Genomic DNA, 26,088 nt, shown 5'->3' on the forward strand with positions numbered 1-26,088 from the left:
CAGGTGAGGCGACATCTATGGAGCGAAGGAAATAGGCGACGTTTCGGGTCGAGACCCTTCTTCAGACCTGGGTAGGTTGGCAGATTGGGGCTACACCCCATGGGAGGGGGACAGTTCATTAATCTGATAACAGCGGTGAAGAAGGTGTTTCTCAGTCTGGTGTTGCGTGCTTTCAAGCTGTTGTATCTTCTGCCCGACAGGAGGGGGGGGGAATGACTGGAATGAAAATGGTCTTTGGCTGCTTTCCCGAGGCTGCGTAATGTGTGGAAAAGTGTAGACCCGAACCATCATCTACCCATGTCCTCCAGAGATGCTGCCTGACCTCCTGAGTGATTTCCAGCACTTTGTGCCTCTCTGGGTTAAGCATAGATGTGGTTGATGGTGGGGAGTCTGGTCTGTGTGAAGGACTGGACTACATCCACAACTCTCTTCAATGTATTTATCCTCTTGTAAATCCATGCTGATTCTCTTAGTCTTTTATGATTTTCCAAATATCCTGGAGATAATTACATTTTCCAAAGACTATGTCGGACTAACCCAGCCAATAGGGTCCATCGCTCTCCTTTCTCATTTCTTGAACGGTGTTGATACATTTGCTGTTTTCTAATGAGGTTGAGGCAGCATCTGTGGCCAGACAATGTTTTGGGGCAATCTGAAGAAGAGTCCTGAATCGAAACGCCGTCGATCCATTCCCTCCACAGATGCTGCCTGGCCCACTAAGTTCCTCCAGCACTTTGTGTTTTGTTCAAGATTCCAGCACCTGCAGTTCCTCATGTCTGCCATTTTCTAATCCTCTGGGATCTTGCTCGAATCCAGGAATAGATTACAACGAATGCCACATTCTTAAGACCCACTGATACCGGCCATTGGAGCCACAGACATGAAACTAACTGCAGGAAGAACTCGGGAAGTCAGACAGCATCTGTGGAGGCAGGGGGAAGGTCAACATTCTGGGTTGAGAAACAGCATCAGGATTTGGGTCCTGGGAGCTTGTCAAGATGTTGCCACATCAGTTTGCCCAGTAGTTGTTCTGTGTTGATGTTTTGGGTTCCACCGCTCTATTTGACTGTTATTAGCGGGACGTTTTTAATGTTTACTTTTTGCCGTTGGACTGTTGTTCTGAACCACGTCTCCGTTGATTAATTTTGCATAATCCGATCTCAAGGTGTTGTCAGTTTACGTGCCGGCGGCAAGCTGCAGGAATTGGAGCCTCATCTGTCAGTTACCCTGTCGACAGGAAGGGAAGGGCTTGGCTAAAGTAGTTGTGACTATCACCCATGTCCTGAAACGAGGGGGAGTGACTTCAGGAACGGCGTGTAGGAACAAAGACCTGGTCAGGAGCCCCTGGGTGCTGGGAAGGGAGCCGAGCACACTGCTGCCTCGGTGAATGGGGCTTCACAGGGATGCCGGCGCTGGGAGTAAGTGGCAGGGCTTGTAATCCCATCCAACACTTGTTGTCTCCAGATGTCCGCAGAAACTTGGAGGTTCCCTGAAAGGACACAAAGCGCTGGAGTAACTCAGCGGGTCAGGCAGCGTCTATGGAGAAGGTGGATGTGTTACGTTTCAAGTTGGGACCCGTCTTTGGCTCCCTGTCTTTAGTTTCCCAAAGGCAATGTGACTGTCGGTGGTCCAGCGCTGACATTTGTGGTCAAGTGAGTTTGTAGTTAACTGTGAGGATCCTGGTAAACACACGCTGGGGGACCTGAAACAGACCCGACAATTAATGGAGGTGTAATTGGCACACAACTGGCCGATCTTCGGTCAAGCCGACACTGACCTTCCTGCTACCGAGGGAGATGTAGCTGTTCCATGCCTCTGAAGCACGTTGGGTCATTGGAGACCCTTGGAATATCTTTCATTGGACTTTGCTGGACTTTATCTTGCACTAAATGTTATTCCCTCTTGTCATGTATCTGAACACTGGATGGCTCCAATGTATTGTCTTTCCGCAGACTGGTTAGCACGCAACAAACGCTTTTCACTGTATCTTGGTACAACGTGACAATAATCTAAAACTTTTGACCTAGTGACTGCTCCTTGTAGCCACCAGAACCTCCCTGGCTCTACCCATCGTGCCAACCCACCACACCGGTCGTGCCGTGCCACGATCGGCTTGCTGCTGCACGACGTGATGGTACTGCCACCACCGTGACACTCCTGGTATTGGTTTAGTATTGTCAGGTGTAGCGAGAAGCAGTGGATAAACTGATGTGTGCTTTGCCAAGTACAATGGGTAGTGTATAAAGAAAAATACCAGAATGTAGAATATAGTATTACAGCATTATAGTCTTATTCCTACTTTTGACAGCGAGCCAGGTGGGAAATGAGCTTAGTTTACTTAACGCTTAAAGATGCTGCAAGGAATCAGGCCCTTCAGCCCGCCAAATCCATGCTGGCCATCAATCACCAGTTCAAGAAAGTTGAGTTAAAAGAGTTTTTTTGTCTATCTGTATGTCCCTAAATAGAACAGAAATTCTTACTATGCGTGTATATATATCAATAATGGTGTACTTTGGAGCCTGTTTGTAATGTTTAATAGCCTGATAGTTGAAGGGAAGAAGCTCTCCTGATCACAGTTTTCGGGATCCTGTACTTTCTTCCCGATGGCAGAAATAGAATGAAGTTTGTGGCCAGGGTGGTGCGGGTCTCTGACGATGCTGGCTGCTGTTTTTTGAGACAGTGACTCCTGCAGACCCCATCGATGGTGGGGAGGTCAGTGCCCCACTTTCTCATCCATTCCTTATGCAACGGGCAATTTATAGAGGTCGATTAACCTACAAACCCGTGCTTCTCTGGGATGTGGGGTGAAACCGGAGCACCCGTGCGGTCACAGGGAGAACTTGCAAACTCCACAGAGGCAGCATCTGAGGTCAGGACCAAACCCTGAGGGCAGCCTGTCAACCCCTGTCAGGCCAGGACGTGGGAGAAACATCATACACCATCATTTGACCCAACTTGCTCACACCGACCAACATGCCCCATCCACACTAGTCCCACCTCCCTGCGTTTGGCCCATATCCTTCCAAACCTATCCTATCGATGCATCTGTCCAAATCTTTCTCTTTTTTTCTGATAGTACTTGCCTCAAATACCTCCCTCCGGCAGCTTGTACATTACACCCACAAGCCTTTGTGGGGGGAAATGAAATTGGCCCTCGGGTTCCTATTAAATCTTTCTCCCCTCACCTTAAACCTGTGTCCTCTGGTTCTTGATCCCGCTACTCTGGGTAAAAGACTTGGTGCGTTTACCCGATCTATTCCTCTCATGATAATTATACACCTATACTTATACACCCTTTAATCTTTAGACTTTAGTGATACAGAAAGGAAACAGGCCATTCGGCCCAGCGAGTCTGTGCCGACCAGCGATCCTCCTGATCGTATACACAGGGATGACAACAACGCAAATATCTTCACTGAATAACCGTTGCCATGGTGACAGTCGCTGACTAGAATTGCTCCCATGACTTCACTGACCACAGGCTCATTGTGGCCGCTGTCAGCATCCAAGATCATCCCTACTAAGTGCTGTGTATCCGTGGGCTGGTCCCGTGTTTGTAAGGGGACGTATCTCCCGTGCTTGTAAGTCCTGTTCTCGGTGCCAGCGCTACATCTGCACCCAGGGCAAGTCTATTGATGCGAGCCACATCCATTGTGCGGGCTGTGAGTGTCGTCTGGGGAGAGGTGGCTGTTCACAGCTGGGCTGCACTGTGCATCCCCGTGACTAAAGCATTCCCGCCGACAAAGATTCTTCAGTGACCTTCCCAACAAACTTGTGCACAAAGGGACTAGCGGCCTGGGGTCTGATGCCCGTTTGCTGCCGTTTCCCAGGGCGACTCTGCCAGCGCGCTGGAAACCTGGCGTGGTTTTACATTAGGAATCACATTAACACTGTCAAAGGGGCCGGCGTGAGTGAGCGCTGCTGTTACTGGGCCAGATGACGGGGCGTCACTTGTCTCCCCTGTCTGTGGCGGTGGGATTTCAGTCATCCCTGCGGAGACGTCAGACGTTCGGCCTGGCTGGCTCGCGTCACACTGGACATTCAGGGCACTGCCAAGCCTCACGATGGGCGGCATGGTAGTGCAGCGGTAGAATTGCTGTCTCACGGCGCCAGAGACCTGGGTTTCGATGTGCTGGTCTGTACGGAATTTGGACATTCTCCCCGTGACCTGCGTGGGTTTTCTCCAGGTGCTCCGGTTTCCTCCCACACTCCAAAGACGTGCGGGTTTGTAGGTTAATTGGCTTCTGTACAATTTTATTTGTCCCTAGTGTGTCGGGTAGTGCTAGTGTACAAGGTGATCGCTGGTCGGCGTGGGCCGAAGGGCCCTATTTGCACGCTGTATCTCTAAAGTAACTGAGTTGTAGCCATTCACGGTTGGCTTTCGACATACACATGGGAACTACTTCACAAAGTCGCATCTAAGACCCACACCACTCTGGCCATGCTCTCAACATGCTACTACCTTCAGGAAGAAGAGACCAGACAGGAGTCCGCGAACCATGACCTCCAGGTTCAAGAACAGTTTCTTCCCAGTAACCATCAGGCTCTTAAACACTACGCAACACTGACCACTACCTCAGCAACTGTGATGTACTAAGGACTTGATGTTGGTTGCACGTAGATCATATGGTCTGGTTACTGAATATTAGTTTAGGTTTAGAGATATGGTGTGGAAGCAGGCCCTTCGGTCCACCGAGTCCATGCTGCCCACCATCGCCCATAGGCTAGTTCTATTCTACACTCTGGACAATTTACAGAAGCCAAGTAACCTGCAAGCCTGCACGTCTTTTGGAGTGTGGGGGGGAACCAGAGCACCCGGAGAAAACCCTTGGGGATACAGAGTGAACATGCAAACTCCATGCAGACAGTACCCGTAGTCAGGATCGAACTCTAGTATCTGACACTGTATGGCAGCAACTCTGCCTCTGTGCTACCCGATTTACTGATTATACATTTATTGTATTACTGACTAGTATATATTTATCTCGGTATTATTGCTTTGATGGGGCTGTTAAAATGCAGCCAGTAAGTTTAGAGATACAGCACGGATACAGGCTCTTCGGCCCACTGAGTCCGTGCCGACCAACGAGCCCCGCACACTACACTGCCCTACACACACCAGGAACAATTTACAATTTTACCAACTTCTCTGCATGGTGGCGCAGCAGTAGAGTTGCTGCCTTACAGCGCCAGACACCTGAGTTCGATCCTTACTGCGAGTGCTGTCTGTGCGGAGTTTGTACGTTCTCCCCGTGACCTGCGTGGGTTTTCTCCCAGATCTTTGGTTTCCTCCCACACTCCAAAGACATTCAGGTTTGTAGGTTGTGTTCAAAAGGGAACTGCAGATGCTGGAATATCGAAGGTACACAGAATTGCTGGGAAAACTCAGCGGGTGCAGCAGCATCTATGGAGCGAAAGAAATAGGCGACGTTTCGGGCCGAAACCCTTTGGGTTTCGGACCGAAACGTCGCCTATTTCCTTCGCTCCATAGATGCTGCTGCACCCGCTGAGTTTCCCCAGCAATTTTGTGTACCTTCAGGTTTGTAGGTTAATTGGTCTGGGATAAATGTAAATTGTCCGCGTGTGTGTAGGATAGTGTTAATGTACAGGGATCGCTGGTCGGTGCCGAAGGGCCTATTTCCGCACTGTATCGATAAAACTAAAACTAAATTAGCCTACAAACCTGTATGTCTTTGGAGTGTGGGAAGAAATCAGAGCACCCGGAGAGAACCCACATAGATCACGTGGAGAACTCCGTACAGACAGCACCCGTATTTCTCTCGGATCTCTGTACTTCCCCAATTCCAACTTCCTGATCACCCACGATTAGTTAGTTTATTCTTTTTTATTTAGTTTAGTTTGTTCTCACGTGTACTGAGGTTCAGTGAGAAGCTTTTGTTGCCTGCTAACCAGTGAGCGGAGGGACTATATACGGTATTACAATTATACCGAATACTAATTAACCCAGAAACCCGTACATCTTTGGAGTGTGGGAGGAAACCGGAGCACCAGGAGAAAACCCACGAGGATTATGGACAAACTCCGTACAGACAGCACCTGTTGTTAGGTTCGAACCCGGGTCCCTGGCGCTGTAAGGCCATGAATCTGCCGCTGAGCCGTATCTGTACACTGTGGACGGCACGACTGTAATCGTGCATCGTCTTTCCGCTAACAGGATAGCACGCAACAAAAGCTTTTTGCTGTACCTCGGTGCATGTGATGATCAACTGAATTAAACTAGACCGAAAAGGCTGGAACTCAACTGTCCACTTGATGAATGTCCAGATCCTGACCCAACCACCCCTTCCCCTTCATTAGCGCTACGAGGCTTGAATGCCACACCAGGTCAGACTTGAAAGGGCAGCGGCAGACCTGCCAAAGACCTTCAATCTCTTCCGTAGCTGTGTGTTGATGTTATGTTTGATCTTAGCAGCACGCGCAGCTGTAACGAGAACCTATAATCATCGGTCCCACTGAAGGTTGGTGCGAGAGGCAGGAACTTTGTAGCAAGATCAGTTTACTGAACGTAATTGGCTTATCTTTAATAATGATGTTGGTCACTGGGGGATTGGGTTACAGTGCATGGCTTCTCCACCACCCCACATCTATCTCTCTTGGAGTCAGTCAGACTTTGGTTCTGCCCTGATCTAGTGACGGCTGGCCCAGGAGAGCTGTTCGCCCCAACACTGCTCCCCCCCCCCTCCCTGCCCCATGTTGCCCAGCACAGTGCAGTGGGCTGCAGAGGGAGTGGGAACCAAGGTGGACCCTCCACGCCTTCGCCACAGCTTGGTGTCAGCAAATCCCTCTTCCGCCTTCTCCCCGTGACCCACACGGTCAAGGGGAGAACGTGCAAACTCCGTACAGACAGCACCCGTAGTTGGGATCGAACCCAGGTCTCTGGCGCTGTACGGCGGCAACTCAACCGCTGCGCCACTGTGCTCCCCGATTTGGAGGGATATGGACTAAATGTGGCACCCAGAATGTCAAGTAGGTCAGCATGGATGAGGTGGGCCGAAGGGCCTGTTTCTGTGTCCTACAGCTGACTCTGACTCTGACTCGAAGGAGGGGTCCTGATTGTGTTCACCGTACATTTCTGAATAAAGTATATCTTTAGAGTAAAGGTTGGGAAAACATTGTGGTGGCACAGCTGGTAGAGTCACTGCCTCACAGCACCAGAGACTTGGGTTCGATCCTCACCTCGGGTGCTCTCTGTGTGGAGTTTGCATGTTCTCCTTGTGACTGCACGGGGTTCCTCTGGGTGCTCCAGTTTCCTCTCGCATCCCAAAGACGTGCAGGTTTGAAGGTCAATTGGCCACTATAAATAGTCAGTCCCTAGTTTGTAGGAAGTGAATGAGAATGGGGAATAACATGGAACTATTGTAAACTGGTGATCAATGGGCATCTTGGGCTCGGTGGGCCGAATGGCCTGTTTCCATACTGTATTTCAAATATTAAAACTAAAATATAGTCTGAGGGAGGGTCTCAACTCGAAACATCACCTATTCCTTTTCTCCAGAGATGCTGCCTGACCCACTGAGTTACTCCAGCATTTTGTGTCTATCTTAGGTGTAAACCAGCATCTGCAGTTCCTTCCTACACTGGATTCATCCCTGGATCATTTGCACCCTTGGGTGAACTGGAACCCTTTCAGTCCCGATTGACAAAATTACCATTTCTGCTGGAAATGTATTCAGTTTATTAATTTCTTGTGCCTAAATTGGGAAATGAAGTGTGAATACATTTTTTTTTTAACCTGCAATCGGCAACTGATTGGATTTGAGCTAAATCTGTTTTTGATTTTTAAAAGAAGGCAGCAACACATGAGGCAATCTGTTTTGTTCCGTTTTTCTGCTGCGTTTATCACCCATGGAGCAGTCTTCCACAGCCCTCTCTCTCTCCCCCCCCCCCCTTCCCCCCCTTCCCTTCCCCTCCTCCCTCCCCCTCCCCTTTTTTTGTTTTTAACACTGCATTAACCCCCAACGTTGCTCTCTGGCTGAAAGCAGCTGGAAAATTGATAATTTCACTTTAATGAAGGTTGTGGCGAAACGCGAGACTCGCTGTTTATTTGGCTTTGGTAATAATGGGATTGACCTGATTTTCTTTTTTTGCATAATACAGTTTTTTGTGTGTGAGCGAGAGACAGTGTGTGTGTGTGTGTGCGTGCGTGTGTGTGTGTTTGAAGGGGGTGTGTTTTCTGGTCTAGGTGCTTTCTCTCTTACAAGAGAGGTGGTGGGGGGCGGGGAGGGGGGTGTGAAGCAAGACACTGGCTGACCAGGTGAGTGTACCTCGGTGCTTGGATTGTCCAAGTGGCCCGATTGCTGTACATTTATGAGTCTTTGTGTTCCTGGGTTTGGGGGGGGGGGGAGTAAAGGGCGAGGATGCGATGCAATTATGTCTGATTAGCATGTTCCCGATCGCTGTGAAATAATTGATGGTCTGTCGGGTGGTGTTTGCGGGGATGGCCGCAGGAGCTGGCAGCTCGTTGTAAGTGCGCTGGGCTTTTTTTTGTAAAGAGAGGGGGAGAGGGGGGGATGGGGGGTTAGGAAAGAACTGCAGATGCTGGTTTGCATCGAAGATAGACACAAATTGCTGGAGTAACGCTGCGGGGCAGGCAGCATCTCTGCAGAGGATGGAATGGGTGACGTTTCGGGTCGAGACCCTTCTCCGAACTCTCTCGGCTCTCAGGGTCAGGGCTAACGGAATCAAGGGATCTGGATGATCAGGCATGATCATATTGAATGGCGGTGCTGCCTCGAAGGGCCGAATGGCCTACTGCTGCACCTAATTTCTGTGTTTCAGACTCTTTTCTGCAAGAAGGGGGCGGGCTGTGGCTTTTGGCCGGGTCGTTCTCGCCAACCAAAGGGTTAATGAAAGAGACGATGGGGCTTGTGTGTGAATGGATGACCAAGGGCTAGGTCGCAGACGGCTTGTCCTTTCCACAACCCCCTCTCCCTCTCCCTCTCTCTCTCCTTCTCTCCCTGCGCCTTTTGTGCCTCCTGCACGGTTTGTTGAGGGTTTCATTGAGCGCAGCCCGGAACACACTGTGTGTGTGTGAGCTGACCGCAGCCGCCAGGGCGATGCCAGCGGCCACTTGCTCCGGGACGGGGAGGCGCGGCGGCTCCTCGCTGCAGCCCCGGGACACGGTGAGTTTGGGAGGGGGCAAACAGATGTGGAAAGCAGATGTGAAGATGTGGGATAGACAGAGGCTGCACCTTCAACTTCAGTGGAGGTTACAAGGCGAGACAGACACAAAAAGCTGGAGTAACTCAGCGGAACAGGCAGCATCTCTGGAGAGAAGGAATGGGCGACGTTTCGGGTCGAGACCCTTCTTCAGACATGGGAGAGGGGAGACTGCCTGTCTACCCTGGTCAGTACTGAGCCTCTCTCTCACCTGTCGGTGTCGCTGGTGTGGGACTTGTCCGAGGCGAGTGCAGGTGAGCTCCATGCCGGGGCAGTCTGCGCTCTCTCTCTCTGCCTCTCCACTCAGCTTGGCTGGGGAAGGCGACGAGGGAGACGGGGCCTTTTTGAAAGGGAGAAAAAGAGAGCAAGAGAAGGCACAAAGCGCTGGTGTAGCTCAGGCAACATCTCCGGAGAACGTCGATGTGTTTAAAAACCTCCGTGTCATAACTTGCACTCATTTAAGATAGACACAAAACGCTGGAGTAACTCAGCGGGACAGGCAGCATCCCTGGAGAGAAGGAATGGGCGACGTTTCTGGTCGAGACCCTTCTATTGACGAGAAACGTCACCCATTCTTTCTCTTCCGTGATGCTGCCTGTCCTCCAGATGTTTCTCCAGCATTCTGTGCCTATCTTTGAAGGAAATACCAAGTGGCTTGATTAGTCGACAGTCGAATATCACCATGGTGTTATGTCTGTCATCCACAGTGTTGAGTTTCTGCTGCCCTGGCCTCTGGATCACCTGGTCATCTCCAGAGCCACACAGCACCTTGTCCAGTTGTGCACGGAGCTCCTGCGTGTCGACTGGGCCAGATGTTGCACCATCTATAAAAATTGCAAGATGGACACAAGAAGCTGGAGTAACTCAGCGGGACAGGCAGCATCTCTGGAGAATAGGAATGGGTCCTTCTCCTTCTCTCCAGAGATGCTGCCTGTCTCGCTGAGTTACTCCAGCTTTTTGCCTCCACCTTTGGTTTAAACCAGCATCTGCTGTTCCTTCCTACACATAGAAATTGGGAAGTCATGCTACAGATGTACAAGGCATTGGTGAGGCCACATTTACAGTATTGTGTTCGGTTTTGGTTGCCCTGTTATAGGAAAGATGTTGTCAGGCTGGAAAGGGTGCGGAGAAGGTTTACGAGGATGTTGCCGGGACTCGAGGGCCTGAGCTGAAGGGTGGGACTATTCCTTGCAGCGCAGGAGGATGAAGGGTGATTTTATAGAGGTTGTTTCAGATCATGAGAAGAATACATCCGGTAAATGCACAGTCAATTGCCCAGAGTTTGGAAATTGAGAACAAGAGCACATAGGTTCAAAGTGAGACTTAATAGGAACCTGAGGGGTAACTTTTTTACACAATAGGTGGTGGGTGTATGGAACAAGCTGCCGGATGAGGTAGTTGAGACAGGCACTAAATGTCATACAGCAAAACACTTAAGGGATATTTTGACAGGTACCTGGATAAGATAGGTTTATAGGGTTATGGGCCAAGAGTGGACAGGTAGGACTACTGTAGGTGGGGCATGTTGGTCGGCATGGGCAAGTTGGGCCGAAGGGCCTGTTTCTATGTTGTAAGACTCTGTGACTCCATTACCCATGTGGGATTCATCCCTGAGGGGGGAATACCGTTCCCTGTATCTTTACGGAGTGAGATGGCGTTGTGTGAAGTGTAGAAACCAGGATGCTTGCTTTCCACATGTTAAAGTTTCAAACCGGGCTGTGCTGATCTTTAGTAAAGATGTGAGTGAGGTTAGCAGCAAAGCACTCACTGCCTGCTGGAAACCAGCCTGGTCTCGTCCCATGTGAGTGGCAATCTCAGTTTGATACTGGGCGTTATTTGAGCGGACGATCCTCTGACCTCTGTGCGACAGGGGGTGCGGTGGTAATTACACGACTCACACCTGACCCTCGGGGTACAGACTGGGAGTCATGCCACTGGTAACAGGATAGCTGGTGTGAACCCCTCTGTGATACCTCTCCTGGTCAAATGGCCCACTAACAACACCGGGGAGGAAACACTAACCGATTCCCGTGTTGCGTTGGGATTTCCCCGTTTTCCACAGTTATCTCACTGTGATCTGACCTATTGCTGTGTTCAGGGGGAACCACAGGCTATCTGGGTGGGGAAAGAGAAGGTGGAGCCGAGCTCTGCCCAAGGGTCAGCACAGCATGATGGGACAAATGGCTGTGTGGTGCAGTAATTGTACATCTGTGGGTGCTGAGCAGGTTTCGGGTGAGAGAGGGTTAGTCGGGGAATGGCCCGGGAGGAACATGGAGCAGCTTAATTACAGCGCCAGCGACCCGGGATCGATCCTGATTACGGCTGCTGTCTCTATGGAATGTGTACGTTCTCCCAGTGACCACATTGGGCTTACTCCAGTTTCCCTCCACATCACAAGGTCGTGCAGGTTTGCAGGTTAATTGGCTGCTGTAGATTGGTGCTCGTGTGTAAGATGATTGCGTGGACTCGGTGGGCCGAAGGGCCTGTTTCCACGCTGTACTTTTAAACTAAAGCTGGTTTCCCAGTTACTAATCATGTTAACTCCACTTCCCGTTTCCCACACTGACCTTTCTGTCCTGGGTCTCCTCCATTTCCAGAGTGAGGCCACATGCAAAGTGGAGGCACTCGCCTAGTATGCTTACAACCCAACGGTATTAACATTGAATTCTCCAATTTTAGGTAGCTTACTAAAGCCCCCCCCCACCCTTTTTCTCCCCCTCTCTTCCTCACCTGAACTTGCACTCATTTCCCCTCTCTTCCCCACTTCTTCCACTACATTAGTTGCAGCTTGCAGTGCTGTAATCCTGCTGTAGAGATTCCTGCATTGGAGTCACAACTGCCCTTCCTTGACTGTCAATAACCTTGGGACTTCCTGAAGTAGAGGCACTATAGAAATGCAGGGCTGCCCTGCAATGCACGCCACACGTTGCTGTTAAGACAGTGACACAAGCCCTGATTTAAAAATTAAAAAAGCAAGACATTTGTTAATTGGGCTTTATGTAAAGGTAGACTCAAAGTGCTGGAGTAACTCAGTGGGTCAGGCAGCATCTCTGGAGAAAAAAAGTATAGGTGACGTTTTGGGTTGGGACCCTTCTTCAGGCTCGAAGGAGTGTGCAGAGCAAAGCATTCTCGGCAACAGTCAGAACTTGCAAAACCTGCAGCTTGCTCAGTGCAACCCACGTCAAAGGTCGAGAGTGTTTAGTTCTCACATGGACCAACACGGGTGGAGCAGCGGTGGAGTTGCAGGCTTACAGCGCTTGCAGTGCCAGAGACCCCGGTTCGATCCCAACTACAGGTGCTGTCTGTACAGAGTTTGTACGTTCTGCCCGTGACCTGTGTGGGTTTTCTCCGAGATCTTCGGTTTCATCCCACACTCTAAAGATGTACAGGTTTGTAGGTTAATTGGCTTGGTATAAGCGTGAAGTGTCCCTAGTGTGTGTTAATGTGCGGGGATTGTTGGTCGGTGCGGACTCAGTGGGCCTGAGTGGGCTGAGACGCAACTCAGAGATAAAGTGGTGGGTTTAAAGAATTGCTCGTGAGTGCGAATTTGCGCATCGCCTATTACTTGCGTCGGGGAGTGTCTGTACAATAAAAATAAATTAATAAAATTATGTGGCCATGATAGTGAAAAATCAGGGTCTGTAGCGCAGCCAACAACACAGTCCATAGAAAATCATAGTTGCTGAGGTTAGTGTTGTGCAGTGTTCAAGAGCCTGATAGTCGTTGGGAAGAAGCTGTCTTAAACTTGGTGGTGACAGTTCTCAGGCTCCTGTACTTTATTACTGACGGTAGTAGCAAGATGGGAGCGTGGCCAGGGCGGTGTGGTTCTATGACATTGGCTGCCTATTTGAGGTGTTGACTCCTGTAGATCTCTCTCATTCGCTTTCACCTGCTGTGAATTTTGAACCAGCCTGTGGAAGGTTTTCAGCTTGATCTGCCGCGGTTTCACACCATGACCTTGGACGCAGGTTCTCCAGTGGGTGTGGAGGACATCTGCCAGTGGCAACTGTTTGAAGGTGCCCGCTGTGAGCCATCTGCATGGAGCACATTAGTGGCAGGGAGTTGGAGCCAATGCCAAAGCCACAAGCTGCCTTGACACGCCATACACACGATGTTGCGTTGCCTGTTGGAAAAGGAAGCAGATCCTATCGCAACTGATTCAACTGAACACAATCCTGTATTCCTGGGAATTTCATGTAATTTGTTTAACCCTCGGTGTTTAAAAAGTGAAGATCGACAATGAGATTTGTGAAATATTGCTCTCATGGTTGGGCAAGATGGTGACAAATGAAGTATGCCTATGTTCAGTCTGCTGTGGCCTATGTTTCGCAGTTGCCAAACACTTTAACTTCCCTACTCATTCCCACACTGACCTTTCTGTCTTGGGCCTCTTCCACTGTCAGAGAGAGGCCACGCGCACTCAGATTGGAGGAACAGCACCCAATATTTCACTTGGGCAGCTTACAACCCAGCAGTATGAAAATTGATTTATCTAATTTCAAGTAACCCTTGCATTCCCTCTCTCTCGCCACCCCTTCCCTATCCTAGTCGTCTTGCTAGTTTCACTATTCGTATCCCTTCGATACCACCTCTACCTACAATGGACCATTATGGGCTCCACCATCTCCGAGTCCATCGATGCCGGCTCTGAATTATTCTGTACCTTTTCATACCTCTAATTTCCCTCGCCCCTGACTGCCAGTCTGAAGAAGGGTCTTGACGCAAAGCGTCACCTGTTCCTTTTCTCCAGGGATGCTGCCTGACCCGCTGAGTTACTCCTGCATTTTGTGTCTATCTTCAATGTAAACCTGCACTTACACAGTTAATTCTTACGCAAATGAAGTTCAGTTCTTAGTTCAGTCCTGGCAGAGGGAGTCTGTAGATAATGGACTGCAGAGGAAGAGCCCTGTAACGTACCAGGTGCAGGCTGGCAAATGCAACACTCAAGCAGGGAATCTATCTGTCATTGAGGGATGGCCCCTCGCATCCCGAGAGGGAGATGGAGGCCACGCACTTGACTCGCAGCAGAGTGAAGGCTGGAGGTGGGGACATCCACGAGGGTGCGGGGGGGGGGGGGGGGGGGGGAGGGTTACCCTTGGGGGGAGGAGGGGTACCCTTTAACCAGTGGTCCTTCCCCAGCCCACCGCCATCAGGCTTTAGCTACAGGCGCCGCTGGATGTGAACGTTGGCTCTTCTCAGACGAGGTGTCGGATCGCACATCGTCGCATAGGCGAACAGAGGTCCTTTTGTGGTGTCGGTCAATGCAATTAACTCGTTTTTACCGCATAGTGTGTGACAGCTCAAATAACCAGCTCTCTGCCTCTGCAGAGGTGGTCAATGTAAATGCCCCTGTTGTTTTGAGCAGGCGACGTCTTTCCCCCCCCTCCCTAATTGATGTTTTCATGGCCCCCTGTTGCCTTTACACTGCCTTAACCCTGCAACTGCGCAGGGAAGTGAAGGCTAGCATCGGTGAGCGAGGGAACGAGGGAGGTTGAATTGTTTTGAGGTGTGGTTAATGACAGCTGCAGAGGAAGAGGCCCAGGTTACACTGCTGCTCCTTTGGAGTTGGGGCTGCAGAGAAGGCAGTGAGCTTAATTAGCCATCGCCTGGCAACGGCATTGTCACTGGACACTGCACAGCTGGCTGTCGGTGTGTGGGGACCCGGCTCCTGTATCGGCCCCTGGACCAGTGACCGGGCGTAGGGGAGAGGTACGTACATGCCACAGAGCTGTGCAGCAGAGAAACAGGCCCTTCGGCCCATTGCCTGCCGACGATCATACCCATCTGCATTAATTCCATATCGCTCCACACCCTAGCTTTAGTTCAGTTTAGAAATACAGCGCGGAAACAGGCCCTTCAGCCCACTGAGTCTGTGCCGACCAGCGATCACCCCATACACAAACTATCCTGCACACAAGGGACAATTTTTACCAGGCCAATTAACCTACAAACCAGCACGTCTTTAGAGTATGGGAGGAAATCCGGAGAAAACCCACGCAGGTCACGGGGAGAACGTCCAAACTCCGAATAGACAGCACCCGTAGTCAGGATTGAACCGGGTCTGTAAGGCAGTGACTCTACCACTGTGCTGCCCCTTAAATGTTTAGCAGGATGAGGAGGGATCTTGTTAAAGCCTATTGAATAATGAATGTCCGAATAGTGGATTGCAGAGGATGTTTCCAATAGTGGGAGAGTCTAGGACAGAGGGCACTGCCTCAGAATAAAAGGATGCATCATTAGAATGGGGATGAGGAGAAATGTCTTTAGTCAGTAGATGGCGAATCTGTGGAATTCATTGTTCCACCCCGACCTGTCTTTATCATTGGTCAACCCCACTCTCCCCAGCAATCAGTCTGAAGAAGAGACCCGACCCAAAATGTCACCTGCCCATTCCCCATTCCTTCCACAGATGTTGCCTGACCCGCTGAGTTCCTCTGGCACTTTGTGCTTTCCTCAAAATTCCAGCATCTGCAGTTCCTTGTGTCAACAGATCTGGCTTTTGGAGTCCACCTACCTCTTCCTCCACAGATGCTGCCTGGCCTGCTGAACTTTTCCAGCATTCCCTTTTTTAAATTTCCAATTCCAGTATCTGCTAAGTTTATTGGAATAACATTATTAGAGACTAACAACGTTATTCGAAACTAGAGGCTGTTTATTAGAATAACATCATGGTCTCCCTGACTGGCCTCTTGTGGGGGGAAAAAAAGACAAAGTCATCCATGGTTCAGGCAGCATTTCTGGAGAACATTGATTTGGCACGGGACCCTTATGCCTGACCCACTGAGTTACTCCAGCTCTTTGCGTCTTTTTTTTGTAAACCAGCATCTGCAGTTCATTGTGTGTCTCTCCATTGTAGATGTGCATAGTCTATTGGGACAGATCACAGAGAAGGAAAGACTTGTATTTCTGCAGCAGCACTCTGGACATTAAGCTGTGCAACACTCTTAACTGCCAGTGAGAGACTTTTTTTGAAGTATGGTCATTGCACTGGAGAGATGTTAGCCACTTCGTGCAGCGCCAGAGACCCGGATTCAATCCTGACTGTGGGTGCTATCTGAGTGGAGTTTGCATGTTCTCAATGTGACCACGTGGGTTTTCTCCAGTTGCTCTGGTTTCCTCCCACACTCCAAAGAGGTATACAGGTTTGTGGGTTAATTGGCTTCTGTAAATGGTAAAAGAATTGTCCCTAGTGTGTAGGATAGTGCTAGTGTACGGGATGATCACTGGCTGGTGCGGACCTAGTGAGCCCAAGGGTGTGTTTCCACACTGTATCTCTAAAGTGTATGGGTCAACCTGTGGATGGTGGGTGTGTGGAACGAGCTCCAGAGGAAGTAGTTGAGGTAGGTACGATAACAATATGTAAAAGACGTTTGGACAGGTACACGGAACGGGAAGATTTATTGGATATGGGGCTAGCTTGGATGTGACATCATGGATGTCATGAATGAGTTCAGCTGTAGGGTCTTTCGGGTTTGACGACAGCACAATGGTGCAGCGGTAGAGTTGCTGCCTTACAGCGCGAGAGATCCCAGTTCGATCCCAACTGCGGGTGCTGTCTGAGCGGAGTTTGCACGTTCTCCCTGTGGGTTTTCTCTGCATGCTCCGGTTTCCTCCCACACTCCAGAGACGTGCAGGACTGTAGCTTAATGGGTTTTTGTAAATTGTCCCTAGTGTGTAGAAACATTTCAGTGTACAGAGTGATCACTGGTCAGCATGGACTCAATGGGCCGAAGAGTCTGTTTCCACCCTGTATCTCCCAAGGCTCTGTACCGTATGACTTTGTAAACCCCTGTCCCACTGTACGAGGTAATTCAAGAGTTCTCCCGAGTTTTCCCCTGATTCGAACTTGGAGAATGTCCATAGGAGTTCGTGGATGTCCCGTAGCGGCTCGTAATGCTAACGGTAGGCACTCGGGAAATCCGGTAAACCCGTGACATTTTTTCATCCATGTAAAAAATGTCCACGAGTATAAAAAAATACTCGTGATGAAAAAAATGGTTACTTTTTACTCGTACGAGCCGCTACGAGACATCCACGAACTCCTACGGACCCGCTACGGACATTCACCAAGTTTGAATCGGGGGGGAACTCGGGAGAACTCTTGAATTACCTTGTACAGTGGGACAGGGGCTTAACTCATCCAAAGGACATTGGTCCTAACAGTGAAGCTTTCCCTCTGAGTTTCCCAAGCACTCACCCTATACTTTGTCTCCAGTACAATTGAATCTGCTTCTCTGCCCCTGTCAGGATATAACCTCAAGCAGACCAATATGCTCTTCCACCACTCAGGTACATTTTTGTTCAATCAATCGAGACCATGAGGTGCTCCCACTGGAGTCCTTCCTCAATCCCACGTTGTTTGAACGCGGCTATTAAATCTTCTGCCACCACCGTGGCTGGCCTACAGAAATCCCCATTTTCTGCTATCCCCTCCAAGGAGCTGAAACCTTTCAGCCTTATCTGGTGAATCTCCTGCCCCCACCCTGCTTCCCCACACTGTGTCAGCTCGAGTTATGGTGGCATTCTACACAGGTGGTGCCTGACACCAGTAATGCCAGCCAGGTGCTGATAGCAACACACAAGGTCTATTGGGTAACGCTGCTGCTTCTCTCTCTCTCTCTCTCTCTCTCTGCGGTCATCAGATAAGCTTCCTGGCACTGAGAGAATTCTTATCGGACCCAGGATCCTGTTGCCTGGGCTCTGTGTGCCGGTGTGGCTTCTGCGTTCTCTGAATTTCTGATCGTTGGAGACAAGGAAATGGATCTACAGCTGTTGTTCCATCAGACCTGGTGTTTTTCGCTTGCCCTCAACAGATGCTTCCTGAACACGCACGCCAGCTTCTTGTCGGCGATATCTGTGCCTGTACGCTGGCACGTGTGCAGTGTGGACAGGCCAGGTCTCGGTGTGGGGCTGGGGACTCGAGGGTTTAATTGTCATAGGTACCGGGAACGGAGCTGTGAAATTCTCACTTGCTGCAGCGTTGCTGGCCCATTAATGCAGTGAATATACAGTAATCAATAACAAATTGATAATGTGTAATGGCCGGCAACCGGACCACAATAGTGCAACAGCCAAGTCTGTATTGCGACTAATGCAATGTCCATAGAAGATGTTAGTTGCTGAGCCCGATGGTTGCAGGGAAGGAGCCACCCGTGAACCTGGTGGTCACGTCTCAGACTCTCGAAGCTCAAGCTACTGTACCTTCCTGATGGCAGTCGTGAGATGAGGGCTGTGACTGGACAATCCTTGTCGCCCCCCCTCCCCCACCCCAGAAGTTCCCATGTCCTCCTTCAACGAGTTAAGCACACATCTGCCCTGACCCTGCAGTAAGAGCTAAGGGTGCACCTCACTATGCAGCGTAGGTTCACGAGATTGATCCCTGGGATGGCGGGACTGTCATATGAGGGAAGATTGAAAAGACTAGGCTTGTATTCACTGGAGTTTAGAAGGATGAGGGGGCTCTTATAGAAACATATAAAATTATAAAAGGACTGGACAAGCTAGATGCAGGAAACATTTTCCCAATGTTGGGCGAGTCCAGAACCAGGGACCACAGTCTTAGAATAAAGGGGAGGTCATTTAAGACTGAGGTGAGAAAAAAAGTTTTCACCCAGAGAGTTGTGAATTTATGGAATTCCCTGCCACAGAGGGCAGTGGAGGCCAAATCACTGGATGGATTTAAATGAGAGTTAGATAGAGCTCTAGGGGCTAGTGGAGTCAAGGGATATGGGGAGAAGGCAGGCACGGGTTATTGATAGGGGACGATCAGCCCTGATCACAATGAATGGCGGTGCTGGCTCGAAGGGCCGAATGGCCTCCTCCTGCACCTATTTATTATATGTTTCTATGTACAATTGGAAGTGCAATGTCTGGGCTATCAGCAGAGATGCAAGAGGCTGGAATCTGGAGCAAAAACAAAAACAAGCCTTGGCAGGAATTGAACAGGTCAGGCAGCACCTGTGCTGAGAAACAGAGAGTCAACATTTCAGGTTGGGATTCTGCACCTGGGCTCTCAGGGCAAAAATCCGATTGTTCTCCATGCGATCCTGCACTGTACAGATTGACTGTATAGTTTCTATTGCAGTGATGTTGCACAGAGGAGAGTTATGATGTTAAAGGTTGATCGATGAGGGCAGGGTGCTGGATGTTGTCTTCGTGGACTTTAATAAAGGCATTTAATAAACTTGGATTATTTTCCCTGGAACGTTGGAGGCTGAGAAGAGACCTGATGGAAGACTATAAGATTATGAGCGGCATGGACATAGGGTAGGCAGCCAGAACTGTTTTCCCGGGTAGAAATGTCAAAGACTAGGGGGCATAATTTTAAGATGAGAGGCGCACGGTTTGAAGACATGTGGGCACGTTGTTTTCACACACAGAGTGGCGGGTGCCTGGAATGAGCTGGTGCTGGAGGCAGATACGATAGACGCACGATATGGGCCACATGTAGGCGGAGGCTCGCTTCGTTTTACATCGTGTTCGCACAGACAATAGAACATAGAACAGTACAGCACCGTTACAGGCCCTTCGGCCCACAACCTTGCGCTGAACATGGCGCCATGTTAGACTGACCTCATCTGCCTGTACATGATCCATATCCTTGGACTTCCACGTACCCATCTAAAAGCCTCTTAACCGCCTGTCATATCTGGCTCCACCATCACCCCTGGCAATGCGTTCCAGGCCCTCACCACTGCATTTAAACTTCCCCCTCTCGTCTTATAGTTATGCCCTCTGGTGTCGGACATTTCCTGGGGGGGAAAGGTTCTGATTGTCTACCCTATCTATGCCCCTTGTCTGGACCTTGAGTCCGTAATAAAGTTTTATTATTATTATTATGCCTATCATAGTTTAAAAAAAACTTTAATCACCGACCTTGCTTCACTGCTGCCACAGGAGATGAAAGGCACACCTATATCTATCGTCACCCCCTCAACCTCTGACCTTCCAGAAAAAACAATCTTATCTAACCTCTCCTTGTAGCTGAAACCCGCTAATCCTGGCAGCATCCTAGTAAAACATTGTGGGCCGAAGGGTCTGTATCTGCAGATTGACACAAAATGCTGGAGTAACGGGGACAGGCAGCATCTCTGGAAAGAAGGAATGGGAGACTTTTCGGGTCGAGACCCTTCTTCAGCCTGATGTCGGGAGTGGGCGATAAAATGTAGTTGGAGACTGTAAGACTGGTGGGAGAACTGGGGAGGGGATGGAGAGAGAGGGAAAGCAAGGGGTACTTGAAGTTAGAGGAGTCAATGATAATACCACTGTGGTGTAAAGCAGGAGGAATCACAGAGGGGTCTGTATCTATGTTGTACTGCTCCATGTTCCATGTATTGAGACTCAGAGACACGTGTGCACGGCTAGTTTCACGGCCAGGGTGAATATGAACATATGAGGCACAGAGACGAAGATTTATGAGGATGTTACCAGAACACGAGGGGCTCAGCAATAGGAAGAGGTTGAGCAAGCTAGGATTTTATTCTCTACGGTGCAGAATGCTGAGGGATAATCTTACAGAGGTGTATAAAATCATGAAGGGGATAGATAAGGTGAATGCACAGAATCTTTTACACATGGTAGGGGAATTAAGAACTAAAGGCAGAAGTTTTAAAGCGAGAGGAGAAAGATTTACTAGAAACTGAAGTGACATATTTTCACACAGAGGATGGTGGTTTTATGGAACGAGCTGCCAGAGCAAATAGTTCTGTAACACAAATGTGTCACAACATTTAAACATCATTTGGACAGATACAGTGTGTTAGTAGAAACGGTTTAGAGGGATACGAGCCAGGCAGGGCAAATGCCTGCACTGGTTTAAATAGGGCATGTTGGTTAGCATGGATGAGTTGGGCTGAAGAGCCTGTTTCCATGCTGTATGAGTCTATACCTGCCCCATTAGATGTCTTTTCGTGAATCTCACCACTTGGTTTCTGTGTCGAAGCTACTGTGATCGGGCAAAGAAAATCCCCAGCTACAATGGGGCGGCACAATGGCGCAGTAGCGGTAGAGTAGCTGCCTTGCAGGCTCATAACGCCAGACCCGGGTTCAATCCCGACTATGGGTGCTGTCTGTACGATCTCCCCGTGACTGCGTGGGTTTGCTCCAATGTCTTTGGTTTCAACCACCACAGTCCAAAGACATTCAGGTTTGTAGTATAATTAACTTGGTAGTGTTAACGTGCGGGGATCGCTGGTTGGTGCGGACTCAGTGGGCTGAAGGGCCCGTTTCCTCGCTGTACCTCTAAGCTGAAGTAAGCTATACTGTAACCACGTCCCCAGTTCCATTGACCATGTACATGTATCCAGCCCCACTCTAACCTGCTCAGTGGTCTGTGCCCACCTTGCTGCCCGGCCATGCATGTTATGGATCAAAGGCATTAAATTTTAACCCCAGGGAAACATAAATGTTTCAGTGGAGGCGAAGAGGATGTGTGTCAAAGCCTGGTCTGTTTAAAGTGTTGCATTTCATGGGTGGATACTGCCCGTTTAGAGAGACGGGCCACTGACTGCTCAGGGAGATGTTCGGTCTGACTGGACGTTCCCGACATCAATATTTCATGAGAATCCCCTCTATTATTCATCTCTCAGTCACTCCGCCAATTACTTGCTGTGGTGACATTTCTGCATCTCCCATTGCAATCTGGTGGTTTAACATCAGGTACTTCAAGAGAGTTTGTGTTCAGCGGTCTGAAGCAGAACTAGGTAAATGAGCCATAGAGTCACACCATGGAAACGCTGGTCACCGTGTTATAGGCAAGATGTTGTCAAGCTGGAAAGGGTGCAGAGACGATTTACAAGGATGTTGCCACGACAGATATTGCAGGCAGGTAGGACAAGTTTAGATGGGGCATGTTGGTCGGCGTGGGCAAGTTGGGCTGCTTCCATGCTGTATGACTCTGAATCGAGAACCTAGGTTTAAAGTGTGGGGGGAAGATTTAATAGGAACTTGAGTGGTAACTTTTTTGTACACAAAGCGAGGTGGGTGTATGGAACGAGCTGCCGGAGGAGGTAGTTGAGGCAGGTACTATCGAAATGTTTAAGAAACATTCAGACAGGTACATGGATAGAGTGTTTAAAAAGGAACTGCAGATGCTGGAATATCGAAGGCACACAAAAATGCTGGAGAAACTCAGCGGGTGCAGCAGCATCTAGGGAGCGAAGGAAATAGGCAACGGTTCGGACCGAAACCCTTCTTCAGACTGCTACTGACTACAGACAGGTACATGGATAGGATAGGTTTAGAGGCATATGGGCCAAACGCAGGCAGGTGGAACGAGTGTAGATGGGACATGTTGGCTGGTGTAGGCAAGCTGGGCTGAAGGGCCTGTTTCAATGCTGTTTGACTATATGACCATTTCCAATGTGTGTCCAGGTGGACATATGTCCATCATTTAATAGATCGGCATTCTCTCTTGGAAAACCCTTTGGCAAATCTGATGCTGACGTTCTTGAAACTCTGCCTTGGTTCCACCAGATGTTCCCACTGGTCACTGTAATCAACTGGGCTCACTGAAAGAAATCCTAATGAGCCTTGAAGTGCATTGTTGAATGTGGACCTGATAGTATCCGTGTATCCTCCTGTGTGTTCGCGATGTGAATAGGCCAGTAATGTCGTCTGCCTGCTTTGGAATAGCAGTCGTTCATCACAAGCGGTCAAAGCTCAGCAGGTACGCAGTTCAATTGATCTGCCTTGCAAAATCACCACTGCCTCCCTGGATATGCATTTGCTGTTGTCTCAATGCATTTATTCAAAAGGTCATAAATGATAGTAGAATTAGGCCATTCGGCCCATCAAGTCTACTCCTCCATGCAATCATGGTTGATCTATCTCTCGCTCCAAGCCCCATTCTCCTGCCTTCTCCCCATAACCTCTGACACCCGTACCAATCAAAAATCTATCTGCCTTGAAAAATATCCACAAACTGGTCCTCCACAGCCTTCTTTGGCAAAGAATTCCACAGATTCACCACCCTGTGACCGCATGGGTTTTCTCCGGGTGCTCTGGTTTCCTCCCGCACTAAACAATGTACAAGTTTGTAGGTTAATGAGCTTCTGTAAAATTGTAAGTTATCCCCAGTGTGTAGGATAGTGTTCGTTTACAGATGATCGCTGGGAGTCAGTAGCGGGGCGTCTGGTCCGTGCGATGGACTGGAAAACATCCACAACTCTGCAATTTCTTGTGGCCCTGGACAGAGCTGTTCCTAAACCAAGGTGCAGTGCAACCTGACAGTATGTTTTCTATGGTGCATCTGTAGAGGTTTGTAAGGGCCATTGGAGATATGCCGCATTTCCTCAGTATCCTGGGGGGGGGGGGGGGGTCGTGGCCATTTAAAACGGAGGATCAGCTGGGAATGGAGCCGGAGCCCAGAGTTCCTGTAACCAAAGCAACGTTGCACACTACCCAGCTACAACTGCACATGCCCCAGATGTGCAAGGCCCCAGCTCCTCCCTCCCCCCCCCCCCAAACCCCACCCCACCCCACCAACTCCTCAGACTGCAGTGGACGTGAGCAACTGTTGGGTTAAGATCGATGCCGTTGAGAGGGAGGGGGTTTGACTGCAGTGAGATTGCCATCACTCCCCCCTTGACCACTTGGCCTGATGCTGAACGATACAGCACGTTGACATGTTCTTTGGCCCACCGAGTCCATGCTAATCATCGATGGAACACTTTATTGTCACAGGTGACGGGGCACAATGAAATTCTTTGCTTGCACACCTGGTATGCAAATAGTGGCCACCTATGGCGCTTACCACGTTACAAAGTATGCCGGCTCCTCCTTTGATCACCCATTCACACCAGTTTTGATTGCACGATATTACAGATACACCATGGATGCAGGCCCTTCGGCCCACCAAGTCCATGCCGACCATCAATCGCCCGTTAACATTAGTTCCATGTTATTCCTATTTTCGCATCCACTCCCGACACACTGGGGAAAATTTACGGAGGCCAATTAACCTACAAAAAAAGCAGTGATGTGAGAGGAAACCGAGGCACCTATAAAAAGCCCAGGAGGTCACAGGAAGAATGTACAAACTCCACACAGACAGCACCCGGGTTTGGGATCTCACCCAGGTCGCTGGCGCTGTGAGACAGCAGCTCTACCAGCTGCGCCACTGTGCCGCCACAGGCGAGAGAGAGAGAGAGAGAGGCGTTGCCACTTCACTGTCCCCGCTGCAGTCAAACCACTCTGCAAAGCGTCACCTTAAATCCACAAGCACAAGTACGTCGGCAGCGGGCAAGTGTTTTGACAGCATCGAAAGAGGGGGGCCTTTTTGGCAGTTTAAGGTGGCCCACATTTGCTTCCCATTAGCGCGGACAAACTTTGTCAGCACAGGGTCTGTCTGTGGAAACATGAAGCTCGGCTTTGGCCCCAGCTCCACAGAGCAGACAAAACACCAGCATCTGCTGAGCACACAGACCCTGGGCAACACCGCCCTGGAGAGGAAGCTACTTCATGCAACTACTCACGCTCCCCACACACACACACACGCTCCACACACACACACACACACACACACACACACGCTCCACACACACACACACGCTCCACACACACACACACACGCTCCACACACACACACACACACACACACACACACACACACACACACACACACACGCTCCACACACACACGCTCCACACACACACACACACACACACACACACACACACACACACACACACACACACACACAGACACACACACTCATTCACACACACAGACACACACACACACACACACACACTCATTCACGCACACACTCATTCACGCACACACAGACATACACACACACACAGACACACACACACACACAGACACAGACACGCACACACAGACACACACAGACACACACACTCATTCACGCACACACAGACACACACACACGCTCGCACACACACGCTCCACACGCACACAGACATACACATGCTCCACGCACACAGACAGAGACACAGACACACACACACACAGACACACACATGCTCCACACACGCATACAGACACACAGACAGACACGCACACACGGACACGCACACAGACACACACACACACGCTCCACACATGCTCCACACACACAGACACATACTACACACACACAGTCAGACATACACACGCACACAAGAGCACACACACAGACACACCCGCTCCACACACACACACGCTCTGCGCATACGACACATACAGACACACACACACACACACACACACATACACACACACACACTACAAGGCAGACTGGGCTGGCGTTTCACAATATAAATCACAGACATTGCTTCACTGCCGCCACAGGAGATGAAAGCAGTCTCCAGGCACTCACTCCCCTCTTCTGAAGCACAGACACCACCGTAAATTTGGCAGCCTTCTTCCAGCCTGGAGATGTTCCAGTCTGCACAATCCCACAAGATTTAAAGAAAACTTCAATTTTTTTATTTTTTTTAAATTGTAACATAAAGATTGGCAATGGGCCGTTTGTCCCACCGAGCCCATGTGGACCATCGATCAAATGTCCTCACGGTTCTACGTTAGCCCACTTTTTCCACCTCTCCCTCCACACCAGGGACAATTTACAGAGGCCAATTAACCTGCAAACCTGCACGTCTTAGGGACGTGGGGGAAACCGAGGCACCCGTGCGGTCACAGGGAGAACGTGCAAACTCCACCCAGACAGCACCCGAGGTCAGGCAGCATTACCTACGTAGTCGGTTGGCCAGGGAGCCAGCCAGCGAGAGTGACTGTGAGTGGGCAGTCTTTGCGGCAGATGTTGCGGGATTCGGGTGAGTGCAGGAAAATGCCTCTGAGGTAGAAGATCGTCAATGAGCCTGTTTGAGTGGTAGCGCAAGAAAGACGGGTCGAATGGCCTGCCTCTGCTTGTAGATCATACGTTCTGCCTTCGCCGTGCTGTG

At 49.9% G+C, this 26,088-nt stretch overlaps 1 protein-coding gene across 10 annotated transcripts in view; it reads left to right on the plus strand.

The window, feature by feature from the left end:
• phc2 (polyhomeotic homolog 2) overlaps positions 1-26,088 on the plus strand; it is a 154,599-nt gene that overhangs the window by 40,952 nt on the left and 87,559 nt on the right. Inside the window, exon 1 of one of the 10 annotated variants that reach the window (XM_033047876.1) lies at positions 9,122-9,143. The exons of 8 other annotated variants lie outside the window; for them this stretch is intronic. The gene's annotated coding sequence lies outside the window, so the exon portion shown is untranslated. Of the gene's footprint in view, positions 1-9,121; positions 9,144-21,827; positions 22,007-26,088 lie in introns of those variants that run through there. One more of the 10 variants, XM_033047875.1, reaches the window with a different exon arrangement.

Source organism: Amblyraja radiata, chromosome 31, assembly GCF_010909765.2.
Source record: "Amblyraja radiata isolate CabotCenter1 chromosome 31, sAmbRad1.1.pri, whole genome shotgun sequence".
Classification (NCBI taxonomy): domain Eukaryota; kingdom Metazoa; phylum Chordata; class Chondrichthyes; order Rajiformes; family Rajidae; genus Amblyraja; species Amblyraja radiata.